A 21,629-nucleotide genomic window follows, 5' to 3' on the forward strand; every position below is an offset into this window, starting at 1 on the left:
TGGGTACTTTCGTGTTTCCATATGAATTGTGAAATTTTTTGTTCTACCCCTGTGAAAAATGTCATTGGTCGTTTGATAGGGATTGCATTGAATCTGCAGATTGCATTGGTAATAAAGTCATTTTCACAGTATTGATTCTTCCCATCCAGAAACATGGAATATCTCTCCATCTGTTTATGTCATCTTTGATTTCTTTCATCAGTGTCTTATAATTTTCTGTGTACAGTTCCTTTGTCTCCTTAGGCAAGTTTATTCCTAGATATCTAATTCTTTTTGTTGCAATGGTGAGTGGGATTGATTCTTTAGTTTCTCTTTCTGATTTTTCATTGTTAGTGTTAGAAAACGCTGCGGGAGGAAAAAGCCACCTCTAGGGACCGTTGATGAAGGCCTTTATTGAGCGGTCGCTCTCGGGCAGAACTCCCAGGGGCGGGTGAGCGAGGAGACAAAGGGAGTCTGCAAGATATGAGGGGTGGGGAGGGGTTTTATAGCCAGGGCCGGCGTTTAAGCCAGGTCTTTTCATATAAGGAAGAAAGCGCAGGCTACAGCGGCAGTTGGTGTCCACAGGCTCCAGGTCGGTACCTGATTGGACCAGGCTGCAGGGGGTCGGTCCCCGGAAGTTTAGCCAGCCTCCGGAATTTGCCTTGCGGCACTTTTTTGGGGCATGTCTCAACATACCCGACCTTTCAGTTAGTATATAGAAATGCAAGTGATTTCTGTGTATTGATTTTGTATCCTGCAACTTTGCTGAATTCACTGATTAGCTCTAGTAATTTTCTTTAGGGTTTTCTAGGTACAGTATCATGTCATCTGCAAACAGTGAGTTTTACTTCTCCTTTTCCAATCTGGATTCCTTTTGTTTCTTTTTCTTCTCTGATTGCTGTAGCTAGGACCTCCAGAACTATGTTGAATAGTAGTGGTGAAAGTGGACATCCTTATCTTGTTCCTGATCTTAAGTGGAATGCTTTCAGTTTTTCACCATTGAGAATAATGTTTGCTGTAGGCTTTTCATATATGGCCTTTACTATGTTGATGTAGGTTCCTTCAATGCCCTTTTATTTTTGAAGAGTTTTAATCATAAATGGATGCTGAATTTTTTGAAAGGCTTTTCCAGCATCTATTAAGATTATCATATGGCTTTTATCTTTCAATTTGTTAATATTGTATATCACATTCCCTAGGATAGACCACATCTTGGGTTACAAATCAAACCACAGTAAATTTAAGAAAATCGAAATCATATCAAGCATCTTCTCCTACCACAATGCTATAAGACTAGGTATTAAATACAAGAAAAATAAAACTGTAAAAAACACAAACACATGGAGATTAAACAATACATTTCTAAATAACCAACAGTTTACCAAAGAAATCAAAAAGGAAATCGAAAATTTCTAGAAACAAATGACAATGAAAACATGACAGCTCAAAACCTATGGGTTGCAGCAAAAGCAGTTCTACAAGGGAAATTTATAGCAATACAGGCCTACCTCAGGAAACAAGAAAAGCATCAAATAGACAGCCTAAATTTACACCTAAAGCAACTGGAAAAAGAAGAACAACCCCTCCCCCAAATTATCAGAAGGAAAGAAATCATAAAGATCAGAGCAGAATTAAGTGAAAAAGAAATGAAAGAAACAATAGTAAAGATTAATAAAACTAAAAGCTGGTTCTTTGAGAAGATACACAAAATTGACAAACCTTTGGCTAGACTCATCAAGGAAAAAGAAGAATCAAATCAACAAAATTAGAAATGAAAAAGGAGAGGTTACAATAGACAATGCAGAACTACAAAGGATTATGAAAGACTATTATGAACAACTATATGGCAATAAAATGGATAACCTGGAAGAAATGGACAGATTTTTAGAAAAGTTCAGTGTTCCAAGACTGAACCAGGAAGAAATAGAAATTTTGGACAATGCAATTACAAGCACTGAAATGGAAGTTGTGATCAAAATTCTCTGAAAGCAAGAACCCAGGACCAGATGGCTTCACAGGAGAATTCTATCAAACATTTAGAGAAGAGCTAATGCTTATTCTTCTAAAACTCTTTCAAAAAATTGCAGAGGAAGGAACACTTCCAAACTCATTCTATGAGGCCACCATCACACTGCTACCAAAACCAGACAAAGGCAATACAAAAAAAGAAAACTACAGGCCAATGTCACCAATGAACACAGATGACAAAATCCTCAACAAAATTTTAGCAAACAGAATTCAGCAACAAAAACTCATACACCATGATCAAGTTGGGTTTATTCCAGGGATGCAAGGATTCTTCAATATATGGAAACCAATCATTGTGATACACCATATATTCACTTTTCATATTCATTTTTCAAACTAAACTGTTCATTGGTAGTTTGAAATAAAAAAAGTAATGGGCTGTGCAGCCAGTTGGACCAAGTATTGCCAATTTCTCCATGCTATCATGCTATTTCTGTAAATATATAGGATATATTTACTTGTATGTATGTCTTTTCTATAAACTTGATTAATAGGTATTTACCAGGCAGTGATATGTTAGAATTTACTTTTAGAGCTTGAAATAGCATTTGTTATGAAACAGAGGTATTGTTTTTTTAAATTGGTGTTTAACGATTACTGAATAGAGAAGTAGTGTCCTAAAATTAGGATGATACATATTCAGTAGGAGCACGTTAGGTATAAGGGACTTTTATCTGAAAATATTATGTCCTTTCCTTTTGTAGTACTTATATAAGAGCTCTCTTCAGGTTTCCTTTTTCTTTGTATTCGTCTCATATAATTACCAGTGACCTCACCACTTATTTGTTCACAGTGATTGTTAAATTTACATCCTTATTTCTGACCTTCTTTGAAGCCTTACTATTGATGCACCCAACCCCAAATTTCACATGGACATTTTCAATGAATGTGTCCTCTTAATCCATAGTTGACACTAACAAAGTGAATGTGTAGTCTCTCTTCTCCTGACTGAGTTTGCTTTCTGACAACCCTGAATCTCTTGACGTGCTGCCTGAAACTGCTTCCATCAACTGACTACCAGATTTGACTCGGACGTTTTTCTGACCAAAGTAGTATGCCATCCTTACCCACTGATGGTTGTGCATTCCTTCCTAGGATGTGTCAAAACTTACATGAAAGTGTTTTATAGCTGATTGAATTAGCAAAGGATAACAAATATGTTATGCTTCCCTGTTATTTACTTCTATGACACTGAGTGTTTATTATTTTGTAATATCAGTCACTAAAATTTATTTTCCTGATATACTTCAAGTTCAAGAGCAGGGTCATTGTCTATAAGACTTGCCATTGGGCGTGTAACACAACACCTTGCAGGTTATAGGTGCTTTAATAAATGCTTGGTGAATAGCTAAACAACCTAAAAATGCTGTTTAATAACATTTAAAAAATTTTTTGAAAATTCTTATTTCCCTATACCAGCAGGAATGGCTTTTGATTATTTAAAAATGTAACATATATCATATACCCGAAACTTAAGCTCTTAATCTTCTTCATTAATTGATATTTCTAATACTTTTGCTTTTAAATGCACCAAAGATATTCATATAACAGCTTCAATTTTACATTCTTATTAAGATAGTTGTACAGTTAAAATATTATTTAGAAATTCTGATCAGAATCATGTAATACCTGTCTGGTTCCTTCTCCAAGTATTTTGAGTTTGGGCCTTCTCATTAGCTGTTGAACAGTGAGCTTTCAGTTCTGGAAGCAGGGTACATGAGCCTGGCACCAGGTCAGCCAATGTCCTCCTGCCATAGTTTTCATGCTGGCCAAAGTTCTCAAGTTTATGGTTCTTTTAGGGCCTTACTTCCAACAAATACCATTTAATGCTTAGAAACAGCTGAACTTTTGAGGGAAAGAGGACAGGAAATGTGTGGCAGCACCACATACTTAAGGCGATGTAGGTTAGCAGCTAATAAAACTCATGTGGCAGTAAGAAGATGGCTCAGTTTTCCACCTGGATGCTGCCTTTACAGGAGTCTTAATAGCAAATCCACAGAGTGTTCTGCTTCATGCAGCAACCTTCTGACTTAAGAAAGATCTAAACAGCACAGAGCAAAACAGTAAAGCCTGGTATTTGTTTAAAAAAGTGACTGTAATTGAGCAGTTTTTAAACTTAGTCATCTGTTTATTAACTAAAGCCCCTGCATACCTTTCTCTGTAGATGTTTAGCAAAGAGCAGTCTGACAAAATGCATTAAAACGTGATTCTGACTCACTGGAAGTTTAATTTTATGAGTGAGTTCTAGTATAGCAGAGGGATGAATAGGAGCATCATGTCCTTAGGAAAAATCCAAAACTTTCAGGTTTCTGAAGACAATTTATAATTTCCAGCAAAATTCAAACATGCATTATAATAGTTTCTGCAGTTTGGTGTCATGAGAAATACTTAAAGTTCTTGGAGTTGGATGTGAATATTTTATTGAAGTACTAACTTCCTAGGAATTTTGAAAAACTCTATTTAGATTATTTTACTGTCTTTTATTAAAACAATCATTTTCACATTAACTTTATCATGTATTGATGTTTAAAAGTCTTGGGTTTAATTATGTAGCTGCAGAATAATAATTACAGAAGCATAAAGTGTGTACCATGTAGACTACATATTAGATCATAGATAAAGCAAGAGAGTTCTAGAAAAACATCTATTTCTGCTTTATTGACTATGCCAAATCCTTTGACTGTGTGGAACACAACAAACTATAGAAAATTCTAAAGAGATGGGAATACCAGACCACCTGACCTGCCTCCTGAGAAATCTGCATGCAGATCAAGAAGTGACAGTTAGAACCATACTGGACTGGTGCCAAATTGGGAAAGGAGGACGTCAAGGCTGTATCTTGTCACCCTGCTTATTTAACTTATATGCAGAGTATATCATGTGAAATGCCAGGCTGGATAAAGAACAAACACCAGCCCAGGTGGGATGCACGAGACAAGTGCTCGGGCCTGGTGCACTGGGAAGACCCAGAGGAATCGGGTGGAGAGGGAGGTGGGAGGGGGGATCGGGATTGGGAATACATGTAAATAAAAAAAAAAAAAAAATACAACAAACTACTGCCTGTTAAAAAAAAAAAAAAAAAGAAAACTAAAAAAAAAAAAAAAAAAAGAACAAACTGGAATCAAGATTGCCGGGAGAAATATCAATGACCTCAGATATGCAGATGACACCATATTTTCTTATGGCACAAAGTAAAGAGGAACTGAAGAGCCTCTTGATGAAAGTGAAAGAGGAGCATGAAAAAGCTGACTTAAAACCCAACATTCAAAAAACAAAGATCATGGTATCTGGTCCCATCACTTCATGGCAAATAGATGGGGACAAAATGGAGACAGTGACAGATTTTATTTTCTTGAGCTCCAAAATCACTGCAGATGGTGATTGCAGCCATGAAATTAAAAGACACTTGCTCCTTGGAAGAAAAGCTATGACCAACCTAGACAGTATTTAGAAAAGCAGAGACATCACCAATGGCTGATTCATGTCTATGTATGGCGAAAACCACCACAATATTGTAAAGTCATTAGCCTTCAATTAAAATGAATAAATTACTTAACAAAAAGAAAAGTAGAGACATCGCTTTGCTGACAAATGATGTGAGAGCTGAACCATAAAGAAAGCTGAGCACTGAAGAATTGATGCTTTTGAACTGTGGTGTTGGGGAAGACTCTTGGAAGTACCTTGGACTACAAGGAGATTAAACCAGTCCATCCTATAGGAAATCAGTGTTGAATATCCATTGGAAGGACTGATGCTAAAGCTGAAGCTCCAGTGCTTTGGCCACCTGATGAGAACTGACTCATTGGAAAAGACTCTGATGCTGGACAAGACTGAAGGCAGGAGGAGAAAGAGATGACAGGATGAGATGGTTGGGTGACATTACATACTTGATGGACATGAGTTTGAGCAAGCTCTGGGAGTTGGTGAGGGACAGGAAAGCCTGGTGTGCTGCAGTCCGTGAGGTCGCAAAGAGTCAGACACGAGTGAGTGACTGAACTGAACTGAACTGATGTAGACTACAAAGACCTACAGGACCTTCATTAAATACTTCACCCTGGTTAAACTGAAATATCTGGATAAAAATTAAATGCCAATGTGTATGAATTTCATTTTAAGTACAGTAGACATTAAGGTTCTATGTCTTTTAAGCAAAATGGATTTCATGTGCTATCCTATTAATTTTAATCCTGACAATAATCTTGTAGGATATGAAGACAGTGTGTCTTGGAAATACTAAAAGTTTACCTAGAGCCAAAGACAGTAGTGCCTGATGGGGCTAAGTTTTACATTTACGGGCTGTTTTCTGAAATGAATATATATTATATGTGTGTATATGTAGTTATATATATATATATATTCCAGAGGAGAAGATAATAATGTGAGATCTGTTAAGCAGCTATATTTAATGGAAAAAATGGATTTAAATCTCTCTTTCTAGTGCTGGAATAATTTAGGTGGGGCGGGGGGTGGGGGGAGGTGGGGGGCGGGTAAAGAGATTGAGCTCTCCAGAGCAAAGGCACAAGCCACAAAGGAGGCATTTAAGAGTTCTCTTCTAAACAATGGCTCTTTTGATCCTTTATCTTCTGTTCCTATACCCAGTGTCCTATTGCAGAGCCTCATCATCTCATATTTGAATGATTATTGGAGACTTTAAACTAAATCCGACTCTCCAGTAGTGCTTCTCTTCTTCATCTAATACAGAAATCAGATTATTTTTTTGTGTGTGTGTGCATTCATTCATTCACTCACTCACTGTACATGTACTGAAGGAATACCTACCTACTATGTGCCAGGAGCTATGCTGGGTGTCAGAGATCTCTAAGTTAAAACATTGTCTCAAGACTTCTTGGATGTCTTAGTCACCAGTGAAGAAATAGTTTGGCATATGGTCCTAAAGTTTAGATGAGAAGTCTATATTTCCAATAACAGTTTCAGAGTAATCTTCAAATTGGTGATAATTGAAATTGTAGGTGATTGTTTCCGTGGTAGAAATAGAGAAAAAGAATATGGAACCTGAAAGAAGGACAAAATTTTTGAGGGTGATGAATTTGCTCAGGAGAGAGAGAGAGAGTGCAGGGGAAGAAGGAGCAGGTTGTATTCAGGAAGTCAGAAAGGACAAGAATAGTCAACAGAGGAGATGCTACTCAGATGTCAGTGGGATTTGTCTTACCAATCACTCAGCACAATGTATTCAGAAGTGTCCTGGGTGAGAGATGGGAGAGCTCAAGTTCAGGTTCCAGGTCTGCGCCTTTGTAGCTGTATAAATTACATCCAGCATAGGCAAGGCAGGTCCTTGAGATCTTAGCCTAATATAGGCATTTGTTTTCTAGACTAGGAAACCTAGACTGTGAATCAGATGTGATTAATGTTTCATGTATGATGCAGAATAATATTCTTTGAAAAAGTACAATAATGTTGACTTTTTCTAGGTTTTGTCTCTTGTGTCCTTAAGGGTGATTATAGAAGGATAAAACAATGGTTGGTGGGGGACTATCCAGGCAACTACATGAGGCTGGATTTAGCTGATAACCTAGAGCTCTGAATGTTACTTCCCTGGGCTTCCCAAGTGGCCCAGTGGTAAAGAATCTGTCTGCCAATGCAGGAGACACAGGTTTGATCCCTGGGTCAGGAAGATCCCCTGAAGGAGGAAATGCCAACCCATTCCAACTCTGTCCTGGGAAATCCCATGGACAGAGGAACCTGGCAGGCTACAGTCCATGGGGTTGCAAGAGTCAGGCATGGTTGAGCCCACACACACACACTGACGCCTACAAGTTGTATATTAAGAGAATTTAAATTTGAAGAAGAAAAATAATTTTTAAAGTCTTTTTAGAGACATGGGTCCAGAAATTTTATCTTACAGTATTTTTAGTTGAACTTTAATCCCCTTGTTCTCATTAGTTTTTGGAAACAAATTAAGCTGGACATTCTAAGTTCCCTTGGAGGCTTTAGTACAGATATATTTGCTTTAAATTTAGCCAACTTTCTGTATCTAGTAAAATGGCCTTCATAAAAACACTGTGGAAATTAAAGATTTTTATTTACTAACAAACTTGTTTTCCAACCAAAATTATCATGAAGTTATTCACTGTAGAAATTTTAATTTGAAACACAGTGGCACAACTTGGCTTAATGGGACCAACAATCTTAAGAAAGAAAAACGTATATTATCCTTTTTAAAGTTTTTGACTTTAAAAAATACACTTTATTTTCTAGAGCAGTTTTAGACTCACAGCAAAACTGGGTAGAAGGTACAGAGACATCCCATTAACTCTCTTGCCCCCACAAATGCATTGTTGCTTGTTGTTGTTTAATCGCTAAGTTATGTCTGACTCTTTGTGTCCCCTTGGACTGTACCAACCAGGCTCCTCTGCCCATGGGATTTCCCAGGCAAGAATTCTGGAGTGGGTTGCTGTTTCCCACTCCAGGGGATCTTCAAGACGCAGGGATTGAATCTGCACTTCCTGCTTGCAGGTGGATTCTTTACCACTGAGCTACCAGGGAAGCCCAAGCCCCTTGCCCCGTTCATGTGCAGCCTGCCTATTATGGACATCCACAACTTAGCAGTGTGTTTGTTAGAACTGGTAAACCTCCCCTGACTGACGCATCTTTATCACCCAGAGTCCATAGTGTGCAATGGGTTCATTTTCAGTATTATGCATTCTATGGCTTTGGACAAATTATGATGACATATATTCATCATTATGGTATCACACAGACTAGTTTCATTACTCTAAACGTCTTCTGTACTGTGCCTGCTTATCTAGGCTTCCCCTCTAAATCCTGGAAGCCACTGACCTTTTTACTGTCTCCATAGTTTTTGCCTTCTCTAGAATGTCATATAATTAGAATTATATTCTATGTAGTCTTTTCAGATTGGCTTTTCTCACTTGGTAATATGCATTGTTTCCTCCATGTATTTTCACTTTTTGAAAACTCATTTCTTTTTAGTGTTGAATAATATTCCATTTATCTGGATGTACCATTATTTATCCATTCACCTCCTGAAGAACACCTTGATTGTTTGCAAGTTTTGGCAATTGTTTAGCTGCTATAAACATCCATGTTCAGATTTTTGTGTGGATATAAGTTTTCAGTTCCTTTTAATAAATACTCAGGGATGTGATTTTTGGATCTTACAGTAAGAGGATTCCAGTTTTGTAAGAAAACTCCAAATTGCCTTCCAAAGAGTGGGTCCCATTTTGCACTCCCACCAGCAATGAGCAGAAGGACCTGTCGTTACATAGCTCCCAAACATTTATTGTTGTTAGTGTTCTGGACGTTGGCTGCTCTAACACAGGCATACCGTGGAGATATTGCAGGTTCAGTTCTAGACCACTACAATAAAGCAAGTCACAATCATCTTTAAATTTCCAGGTGTTTATCTAAGTTATGTTTATACTATTCTGTAGTTTACAAGCATACAATATGTTTAAACAACATTATGTCTAAAAAACAATGTATGTACCATAATTTTAAAATGCTTTATTGCCTAAAAAATGCTGCACCATCATCTGAGCCTTCAGTAGGATGTAATTTTTTGCAATAGTAACATCAAAGATCACTGATCACAGATCACCATTTGTTATGAAATATAATAATAACGCTAAAGGTTGAAAAACTATGAGACTTATCAAAATGTAACACAGAGAGGTGAAATGAACAGGTATTGTTGGAAAAATGGTGTCAGTAGACTTGCTCAATTTAGGATTACCACCAACATTCAATGTGTAAAAATGTGTTATCTGTTCAGTAAAGCAAAGCACAACAAGTTGAGGTAGCCTGTGGTTATATAGTGGCATCTCATCCTTTCCCTGATGACATGTGATGTGGAGCATCTTTTCATATGCTTATTTGTCATATGTACATTTTCTTTGGTGTCATTTAAGGCCTTTGGCTCATTGTTTTAAATTGCATGGATTAAAGATCTAAATGTAAGACCAGAGACTATAAAACTCCTAGAGGAGAACATAGGCAAAACACTCTCTGACAGAAATCACAGCAGGATCCTCTATGACCCACCTCCCAGAATATTGGAAATAAAAGCAAAAATAAACAAATGGGACCTAATAAAACTTAAAAGCTTTTGCACAACAAAGGAAACTATAAGCAAGGTAAAAAGACAGCCCTCAGATTGGGAGAAAATAATAGCAAATGAAACAACCGACAAAGGATTAATCTCAAAAATATACAAGCAACTCCTGCAGCTCAATTCCAGAAAAATAAATGACCCAATCAAAAAATGGGCCAAAGAACTAAACAGACATTTCTCCGAAGAAGACATACAGATGGCTAACAAACACATGAAAAGATGCTCAACATCACTCATTATCAGAGAAATGCAAATCAAAACCACAATGAGGTACCATTACACGCCAGTCAGGATGGCTGCTATCCAAGTCTACAAGCAATAAATGCTGGAGAGGATGTGGAGAAAAGGGAACCCTCTTACACTGTTGGTGGGAATGCAAACTAGTACAGCCGCTATGGAGAACAGTGTGGAGATTCCTTAAAAAACTAGAAATAGAACTACCATATGACCCAGCAATCCCACTCTTGGGCATACACACCGAGGAAACCAGATCTGAAAGAGACACGTGCACCCCAATGTTCATCGCAGCACTGTTTATAATAGCCAGGACATGGAAGCAACCTAGATGCCCATCAGCAGATGAATGGATAAGGACGCTGTGGTACATATACACCATGGAATATTACTCAGCCGTTAAAAAGAATTCATTTGAATCATTTCTAATGAGATGGATGAAACTGGAGCCTATTATACAGAGTGAAGTAAGCCAGAAAGATAAAGAATATTACAGCATACTAACACATATATATGAAATTTAGAAAGATGGTAACGATAACCCTATATGCAAAACAGAAAAAGAGACACAGATGTACAGAACAGACTTTTGGACTCTGTGGGAGAAGGTGAGGGTGGGATGTTTAGAGAGAACAGCATCGAAACATGTATACTATCTATGGTGAAACAGATCACCAGCCCAGGTGGGATGCATGAGACCCTGGTGCACTGGGAGGGGGGTGGGGTCGGGACGGGGAATACATGTAAATCTATGGCTGATTCATGTCAATGTATGACAAAACCCACTACAATATTGTAAAGTAATTAGCCTCCAACTAATAAAAATAAATGGAAGAAACTTTTTGGATTGTTTATTTCCTTATTGTGGAGTTTTAAGAGTTCTTTGTATGTTTTGGATAACAGTTCACTGTCAGATATTTCTTTTGCAAATATTTTCTCCCAATCTACGACTTGTCCTCTCATTCTCTTGATAATGTCTTACACAAAGCATAGATTTTTAATTTTAATGAAGTCCTATTTACTAAGTCTTTTATAGACTGTGCACATGCTGTTTTATGACCAAACCCAAAGTCATCTAGACTTTCCTCCTATCTTATCTTCTAGGAGTTTTGTGTTTTGTTTTTAGGTTTGTAATCTTTTTTTTTTTTTTTTTTTTGTCATACTGCACAGCTTTTGGGATCTTACTTCCCTGACCAGGAATTGAACCTGGTGAAACTACTGGATCCCAGGAAATGCCCTGTAATCAATTTTTGAGTTCGTTTTTGTGAAAGAGATGAATAGTCTGTATCTAGATTGCTTTTTTTTTTTTTTTTTTGCATGTGGATGGCTGTCATATGGAAATGGTTTCAGCACCATTTGCTGAAATGGCTGTTTGCTCTATTTTATTGCCTTTGCTCCTTTATCAAAGATGAGTTGACTGTATTTATATGCATCTATTTGTAGACTTTCTATTCCAATCCATTGATCTATTTGTCTCTTCTTTCACAGTACTACAACATCTTGATTACTGTAATTTTAGGTTAAGTCTTGGAGTTAAGTAGTATCCGTTCTCTAACTTTGTTCTTTATTTCAACATTGTGTTAGCTATTCTGGGTCTTTGCTTCTCCATATCAACGTTAGAATAAGTTTCTCCATATACATAAAACAACATGCTGGGATTTTTATTTGAATTGGGAATATAGGTCAAAACGGAAAGAACTGAGAGCTTGAGAATATTGATTTTTCCAACCCAAGGACATAGACTATCTCTCCACTTATTTAGTTTTCCTTTAATTTCATTCATCAACATTTTCTAATATTTCTCATAACAATTATATATATATATTATTAGTTTATACCCAAATATTTTAACTTTTGGGTGTTAATTTAAATGGTATTGTGTTTTTAAATTTCAAAATGTATTTGTTTGTTATTAGTATATGGGAAAGTGATTGTATATTTGACCTTTGATCTTGAAAACTTGCTGTATAATTATTTTTTAGTTCCAGGAGATTTTGTTGATTATTTAGGATTTTCTAAATATAAAATTTTGTTACCTGTGGGGAAAGACAGTTTTATATTTTTGTATGTCTCTTGTTTCCTTTCCTTGCCTTATTGTATTAGCTAGGACTTCAAGTACAGTGTTGAAAAGGAATGGCCAGAGGGTATATTCTTGCCTTGCTCCTGATCTTAGTAGGAAAGCTTCTAATTTCTCACTGCTAAATATGATGATAGTTGTAAGATTTTTGTAGATTTTCTTTTTTTAAAATCACATTGAGAAAGTTTCCTTCTGTCCCCAGCTTAGAGTTTTTATCATGAATATGCATTATATTTTGTCAAATGCTTTTGTTCTACATCTACTGATATGATTTTTTCTTTATTAGCATATTTATGTGATGGATTATATTAATTGATTTTTGAATGTTAAATCAGTTTTGCATACCTAGGATAGCTCACACTTTGTTGTGGTGTGTATGTCTTTTTATAACGTGTTATTTTTGGCTTATTTAAAATAAAATGAGAAAATTATCTCAAGTGACAAGTTTTCAAGACAATGCTGGACAAATTTGATTAAAACTCAGAAATATATAAATAGATAGATCTATGAAGATCTAAAATTTAGTAAATAAATGGAGAAGGGTGAGATCTTATGTGAGCTGTATATACTATGAAGTTGATACTGGAATGGAAAAGTCTCAAAGAGAAAGAGAGTTTTACAGCAAAATATAAGTAACTAGAGTACTGCATTATCACTAAATCCATTCTTTGCAGTTACACCTGAGGAACTAAAACAGGTGCATGTACTGTAGTATTTTCTTTAAATTTCACAGATGTTTATTATAAAATATTACTTTGGAAAATAATGTTTAAATTTTTTAATGCTTACAATTTCTGTTTTATTTTTAACCTTGAGTTCTATGGCAGTACTATCATATTTCTGCTTTTAAATATTTATTTTTTTCTTAATCATTGTATTAAAAATAAAAAATATTTTTAGTCCCTTGGTACCAATTTTCTTCATCATTTAGTCTTGGCAAGAATTTTGTTTTTACTTTCCTGATTTGTCACAATGCAGCTAAATATGACCCACTGTACTGCTTAAGAATAGACTTAATATATACAAAAATAAAATAAGAGAAATAAAATGAGATAGTAAATATTTATATACATTTAAAATAACAGATAGTATACTAAATATTTAAGATAGACTCTGTGGCAATTATGTATCCATTTTTATATAAAGGAAGAAGAAATATTAGAGTTCTAGTCAGAACCTTTTGATCATGTATCTACTTTTATATATAGGAAGAATAGCAGAAATAATAGAATATTTAGTCAGAATTCTTTTGGTTGTATATCATTTTATAAAGAAAGGATTGCAGAATAGTAGTGTAGCAGATAATCAAACAGATAATAGTATAACAGATAAATTTGGTTGCAGATAATTAAAAAATCAATGAATCAAACCAACGAATCAAAAGCCCAAGCTTTTAGCAGGCATTACTCACAGCAGCTGAGGAATAGGATGCTAATCTGATGAAAGGGTTGTGAGTGAACACCAGCAGTACTTATGGCATGTGAGTCTATAAAACCTTGTAAGAATACTACATTCTGCTTTGTGTGATGGGCTGTGTCATACTGGACCTCCATTCATACTTCCTTCCTGTTCCCATATCCCTTGGTAGTCCCCTCCCACACTCATGGCCAAGTGACTTGCTAAATGGGACAATAGCAAAGATGACATAAATAGAAGTTTGAAAACTTCTTACACTTTGAAAATTGTCCACTCTTGCTCCTGGAAGTACTTCTGCCACCATGTAAAGTGGCCTCAGCTGATCTGCTGGAGGAGGACAGGCCAGGTGGAGAGTCACCAGCCGTTCCAGCGGAGGCTCCAGATGTGAGTGAGGGGAATCAAGCTGTCCAGGCTCAGCTTAGCTGGTTCTGATCACAAGAATTATCAACCATAAACCCTATGAGAAATTATAAGTTGTATTTGTGTGACATGTGATACATTTTGGTGTGGATTGTTTTCAGTTAGCAAACTCTAACGGATACACCATGCCATGATATACCTATTTCTTTTCTAGAGGAAATTGAAAAAGAGTTTTACTGATGATGCCTTTCAAAGCATTTAAAGACTGAAAAATGGGAAAACTTGGATCTAATGCTGACATTTCCTTCTTGCAGTTTGCTTGTTCAGAATGATCAGTGACTCACAATATGACTGAAGCATTAGTGTTCTTTGATATTCAAGAAATGAAGTAATATGTATATTACTAAATGTGATAGTGCCAGTAATTTTCTCACTTAATATATGTTTAAGGAAATGTCACCAGCAGTGGTAGTCAACTTCGTTTGAAATTCAAAACATTGGAGTCAATTTTTAAACATTTTTATTGTGTTCGAGATAGAGAAACAAAAATTAATTAAAGTTTGACTATATACAAATGTAATGGATATATTTCTAATAATGCAACTTTAGTGTCTAGCTCACTATTACCTAGCAAGACTGAAATTTTAAGCGTTGGTTTAGTTATTTCGAACCTACACTTTGAAAACACATGTAGTTCATTTTAATGTAAAATGGATAATTTAAAAAATAGATGAATCCCCCCCATAATGCACTCTTTTCTCTCACCTCTTTCCTCATTATGGTTATTTGTCTATTTGTCAAATCTTGGATGAATTGAGTAGATTATACATGTGAGTCAGTGTATGTGTATGTTTATACATGGACAATAATGGACATTTAATCTTCTAAGACAATATCAAGTATATATATTGCCATAGCAATATTCAAAATTCCCTATGTTTATTTCTATTTTATTTATGTTTTACAGATGTAAAAATTGAGGCCCAAAGATATCAACTAGCTTGCTGGTTGCATAATTATTTAATGGGAACCCAGATCTTGAATTCAGATCTTCTGACTGTTAAAGCTACTCTATTCCCAGGTAAGTTATGCTCACATCTTTATTTTCTCTCCCTCTTTCTCTCATATGTTACAGAATATGACATATGATTTAAAATCTTTGACACTTTTTATAAATATTAAGATTATATTTATAATTATGTAGTATATCAAACACATAAAAGTAACCATTTAAAACTAGACAGTTTACATGCCATTAAAAATATTTTGGGCTTCCCTAGTGGCTCAGATGGTAAATCATCTGCCTACAATGCAGGAGACCTGGGTTCAGTCCCTGGGTTGGGAAGATCCCCTGGAGAAGGAAATGGCAACCCACTCCAGTACTCTTGCCTGGAAAAGTCCATGGATGGAGGAGCCTGGTGGGCTACATACAGTCCATGGGACCTCAGAGTCATACATGACTGAGCAACTTCACTTCTCATGAAAGAATATTTTTGCTTCCAGGTGTAAGGTACTCTAGTTAAACTATTAAGTTTCTATAAGAATACAGCCACATGAAATGCTTGCATATCTGCCTGTGTGTAGTAGCATAATATATTTTGACACTCAGCTCATTATTTCCTAGGGAATACAAATTCCCTAGGAAGATGGTAAGGTATAGAGAATGACATGAATGGCATCATTTTCAGTATATTTTTAAGGATAGAAAGAGTAAATTAAAAGTAGAAGTGTAAAAAGTAGAGTATGTTGCTGGTTTTAGTAAAGAAGTGATTGCAGTTGTAAACAAAAATGAAACCCCTATCTGGGAGAAAAGTAATTTAGCTTCATGAACAGCTGTACCTCAGAGGGCCAGGCATATGAGCAATTAAAATTAAACAAGTTGATTTTAATATGCCTCAGTAACTGTGATTGATCTTACAGTGCTGTTGTTGACTATACATCAAGAAACAATTTAGGATTCAGTTTAAAACAAAGTTTATAATCCTTGTTTAATAGATTTTGGTACCCCAGGCCATGCAGTGCTGTAAAAATGATTAAAATGTGCCCTGTCTCTGTGTAATCTATAAACCCTCTCTCTAAAATTAGTTAGGTTCCAGAGACTCCTCAGCAGGCCTGCCAGTGCCAGGTCTGTAGAATTCCAAATAAGCCATCTATCATTATTTCCATATACAAGGTTCATTAGACACCTCATTCTTTATCTTATTAGCACCAAAGTCAACTAAACAATCAAACCAAAAGGTCACCTTTAACAAAGCCTAGTTAAACCAAAAGGTGCATCAAGATGTTCTTAATGCAATATACCAAAATGCAGAGATAAGACTGTCTAGAAGGCCAATGAAGGGTTAGCATTAAAAAATAAAAATATCTACATTTATAAATTTAAGGAACAGTTTTAGGTAACATCTTAAAGAGATGGATCTATTCTATTATTCAGTTTGGTGGATACAAAAAGTCCTTGTTAGTTACGCTATTTAAAAGCAATATTCCTTTGTATGTTGTGAAATTGAAGTTTTAGCTTTTATGAAATGATGGGCAAGATCAATAACTGGAGTTATTTCAAATTCTTCTTAAGATTATGACTTAAGCACATGCTTTCTGAACTTTTAAAAAAAATCACATTTTTTCACCAGCATTTAATGAGAGCTCTTTATTTTAAAGGAGTTAGTGCAATCAAAGGCTTTAGCTATGGTTTCTTTAGGAAAAAAATGTGAAGTTTAACTTTAATGTACATAAAAGTTCTATTTAAATGGTAGTGAATTTTCTTCTTGGACGTGAAAGTAATATAAGCTCAAAAAATGTGCTAATCTTATCACTCAGCTTATTACATGAATAAAACTACAAGTTAACTCGTTAGCTCTGCATATGGTTATTATTTATAATTTAGTCTTTTATTTTACTCTGATTTTATATACTCAGATAAACTTAGTGGTCAATAGTAATTAATTCTTATACCCATAATTAGAATGTATTTGAGTATGTTACATGCTTACCTCAATCTGATATCTTTTGATTCTCTTTTCTGATTGCAAAATAAATTAATGAATACTTATTTTTATTTCTATTGGATCAGTTTGGGGCCTATAATAAAGTATTCTGATGATTATTAGAATGAAAAAACCTCTTCTTGAATATTTGTGTTTCAGTAAGTCCTTAGAATGTTTTGCCTTAGCTAGGTACATGATGAATATGAGATATTTATCGGTGACATTATATGCCAGACACTGTTTGTGAACTTTATGGTCCTTCTAATCCCTCCCAAGTCAGCAATGCGGTTTTACTGCCATCATTCTGTTTATTTCCATTTGGTGCTTTTGGATCAAAATGTTTCCTCCTGCTCATCTCAAATGCCCCATTCCCACTGTCACTGGGATATATCACTTAATTAAGAAATCTAAATCGTGATAATATTAAAAAAGGATTTGTTTTTCATTTACACTTAGGGCAACATATTAGAAGATAGAGAAAGAGAAATGTGACTTACTGGAAGATACTAGAACACTTCTAGGTAAGTACCTTAGGTGTTCAAGTATATAAAATTTAAGAAGTAAAAGAGTTTCTGGATTCAATGTTAGCTTTAATAATCAATGAAATAACTGTGACTGGTAATAAAGAGTATTATTCTATAGAAATAAAGGGCTAAAATTATTGATAATAAATGTAGACAGTTACTGTATATCACAAATAATAAAAATGGACTTCTTTTAGCTGCTTACATGGCTGTGTTTTTTAAGGGACATGGTCTTTATGATTTCTTTCCTTCTACTAATTTTGGGTTTATTACTTGTTCTTTCTGTAGTTGCTTTAGGTTCTATATTGGATTCTAAGGCCTAGAGTCCACACCCCACACTTCTTAGAACAATTCCAGTGGTGTAGAAATATTTAACCCCAGATTCATCTCCTTAACTCTTTTTGTTTTTTCCCATGAGCGTCTTAGGATCAAAATGATGCCCGAACTATACTGTATTTGGGCAAACCAGTGTCTTTTCCTTGATTACTTTTTAGGCTTCCAGCTGTCTCAGTTTAAGTGAGTGTATTTTGATGTCAGATAACCTATTTCAAACACTAGCTATGTGATTGCTTCCTCATCTGTAAAAGGTAATAATACTTAGCTCAAAAAATCACTTAGAGAAGTTAGTGTAAACTGCCTAGCAAAATATCTGGTACATATTAAGTACTCAATAAATGTTAATTATTACTATTATAGCTAGCTCCTGAATTGCTTTTTTATGGAGTTTGTAGCTCTTAGGGCTGCTTATTACTGTGTGAATGCCGCTTCAAGTTTTGTTTGCGTCACAGTTTTACTGACAGGCAGTAATATTCAACTCCACTTAACATTAAAAAAAAAAAAATTCGTTTTGAGTTAAGTGGAAAAGAACAGAAGATAGAGAATCAAACAAAAGGAAACTGTCAATGACGCAGCCACTGGCTGCACTGGGAGCTGAGCTAAAGGGGAGGTTTTGAGACAACTGTGTCCCTCTTTGTTTCTACCTTTTCCCTTGAGTCCTGCCCACAGAGCCCTGCCCTGATGGCAGAAGGGAGGAGGGCAGGGGTCAGGGCTGGCTCCTAGCCGTGGCGTGCTCGGCAGCTACCTGAGGGCCGGGGCAGGTACACGAGACACACCAATCCTGCAGAGGTCGGAGGAATGCCCTACTTACCTAAGACTCCAGTCTGGTGGCTCAGCTGGTAAAGAATCCACCTGCAATGCCGGAAGCTGCCTGCAATGCAGGAGACCTGGGTTCAGTCACTGGGTCAGGAAGACCCCTGGAGAAGGGAATGGCTACTCACTCTAGGATTCTGGCCTGGGAAATCCCGTGGACAGAGGAGCTTTGTGACCATGAGGTCACAAAGAATCAGACACAACTTTGTGACTAAACAACAACAACATTCCTTTACTTATATTTTTAAGATAGTTGCTAAATATGTTGTGGATGGTATAGATAATGAAAAAAATAAGACAGATTACCATTCTTAAGAGGTTCCCAATCTGTTGCTGCAGACAACTGACTAGATAGAAGTCCAGGGTGTGGTAAGAGTATACAGTGAGACCATGAGGCAGGTGGGGAGGAGGACAGTCTCAGGCCACTGTGCGGTGCAGGGCATGTGAACCCACGTCCCCTGCATCGGCAGGAGATCCTTTACCACTAAGCCACCAGGGAAGCCCGTAAGATCTATGATGGTGGTTGTTTCTAGAAAGGACTTGTGGAATACTTTCCTCTACATTCCCTCCAATCCAGTAGAATCACAACTTTTGTAGAATGAGGTAAGACAAGTCAAAGTTTAAATATTAAAGAAAATATTTAACGAATGAGGAAAAACGTAGAAATCTGTCTAGAACTGTTTGAGAGCAGTCATGCAGCACAATTTTATTGCAAAGGAAACATTTTAATATCCTTTTGGGGTGTGGAACTAAAAGAAAAATAAACTCTAATTTTCAAAAGTTGAAGGAACTTTTTCTTTTAAATAGTGAATTTCAAGATATTTTCCATTTTTCTCAATGCCTAATTTCTAGTAGTGGGACAATTTATGTTTATGAAAATGCACCAAAGTCATAGATTTTACTTAACTTGGAGGTGGAGTTCTGTGTTTTTTTTTTTTTTTCTCTTGACAGACCTTTCCCCCAATGTTTTATATTGAGCATTTACTTTTCTTTTTGATGAAGAGAATAAAATTTGGTGAATCCCATGATCTATCCATGTGTTTTATTATTATTTTTTCCATTTATTTTTATTATTTGGAGGCTAATTATTTTACAGTATTGTAGTGGTTTTTGCCATACATTGACATGAATCAGCCATGGATTTACATGTATTCCCCATCCCGATCCCCCCTCCCACCTCCCTCCCCACCCCATCCCTCTGGGTCTTCCCAGTGCACCAGCCCCGAGCACTTGTCTCATGCATCCCACCTGGGCTGGTGATCTGTTTCACCCTTGATAGTATACTTGTTTCAATGCTGTTCTCTCAGAACATCCCACCCTCGCCTTCTCCCACAGAGTCCAAAAGTTTGTTCTGTACATCTGTGTCTTTTTTTCTGTTTTGCATATAGGGTTATCGTTACCATCTTTTAAAATTCCATATATATGCGTTAGTATACTGTATTGGTCTTTATCTTTCTGGCTTACTTCAATCTGTATAATGGGCTCCAGTTTCATCCATCTCATTAGAACTGATTCAGATGCCTTTCACCAAAGAAGTGAGGTTATTTAATTTGCTTTCTAAAGAGAACTGCTGCTGAAGCTGAAACTCCAGTACTTTGGCCACCTCATGCGAAGAGTTGACTTATTGGAAAAGACCCTGATGCTGGGAGGGATTGGGGGCAGGAGGAGAAGGGGACGATAGAGGATGAGATGGTTGGATGACATCACTGACTTAATGGACATGGGTTTGAGTAAACTCCGGGAGTTGGTGATGGACAGGGAGGCCTGGCATGCTGCGCTTCATGGGACCGCAAAGAGTCGGACATGACTGAGTGACTGAACTGAACTGAACTGAAAGAGAACTGCAGAGCAGAATGTCTTTGGTGCCTGGGCAGCAGCGACCCAATAGAAAATGTGTTTTCAGGGTTAGCAAAGGTTGCCACTCCTTAAGCGTGGCTACTCTCAGTTCTTTTCTCTTGCTGGAGGAATACATAGTGGTCTCTAGAGATCATCCTAAGTGCAAGGATAATAAAGCTTGCTTTTTCAATTGAATAATGCTCTGCCAACTTAAATTTGTCATTCAGTTGCTCAGGTCGTGTCCGACTCTTTGCAACCCCATGGACTTCTGCATGCCAGGTTTCCCTGTCGAACTTAGATTGAGAACATTTAAACCCTGCTTAGGTATCAATATATGCATCCTTCAAGTGTTTCTTTTCCACTTGAAACCTTAGGGAAGGAAAAGTGGGTAGCTAAACAGTTCTGATTCCTTTGCCTAAACTGTAGGTCTAATCTTATGTGAATGGAAGGAAACTTCCTGAGTGAATAAAATTACTATATATGATTTTTAAATTCCTAGCTTTTTTTTAGTGTGAGAAATATCAAAAATACTTAATGAAGCAAGAATAGGATGGGAACAGAAGTGCTAAAATAGAAAGCCAACCTCACTTTTGCTTTTTTCAGTCATTATTTATTTCTTTGTTAAAGTATTTTAAAGATCATTGTGTTTGTTCACTTAATAATCTATCTGGTTAATCACTACCTATCAGTTTATATAGATGCCATTCATCTTTTTTTCTGGCTGCATAGTACTCTTTCATAGAATATACCATAATTTATTGTCTTCTATGGTTGGACATTTTGCTTATTTCTAATATTTTGCTATATCAGTGGTGAAATTCATAGACTTGGAGTATTGCATTTTAAGAGATGCATATTTCTTCTAGATAAATTCCTAGAAGGATTCCTAGAAGGATTCTGTAAGTTATGTGGCTTGTTTAAATGCAAATGTCATTTTGGGTATTGCCAAA

This window comes from Dama dama, chromosome 17 (genome assembly GCF_033118175.1).
Source record: "Dama dama isolate Ldn47 chromosome 17, ASM3311817v1, whole genome shotgun sequence".
NCBI classification, from domain to species: Eukaryota; Metazoa; Chordata; class Mammalia; order Artiodactyla; family Cervidae; genus Dama; species Dama dama.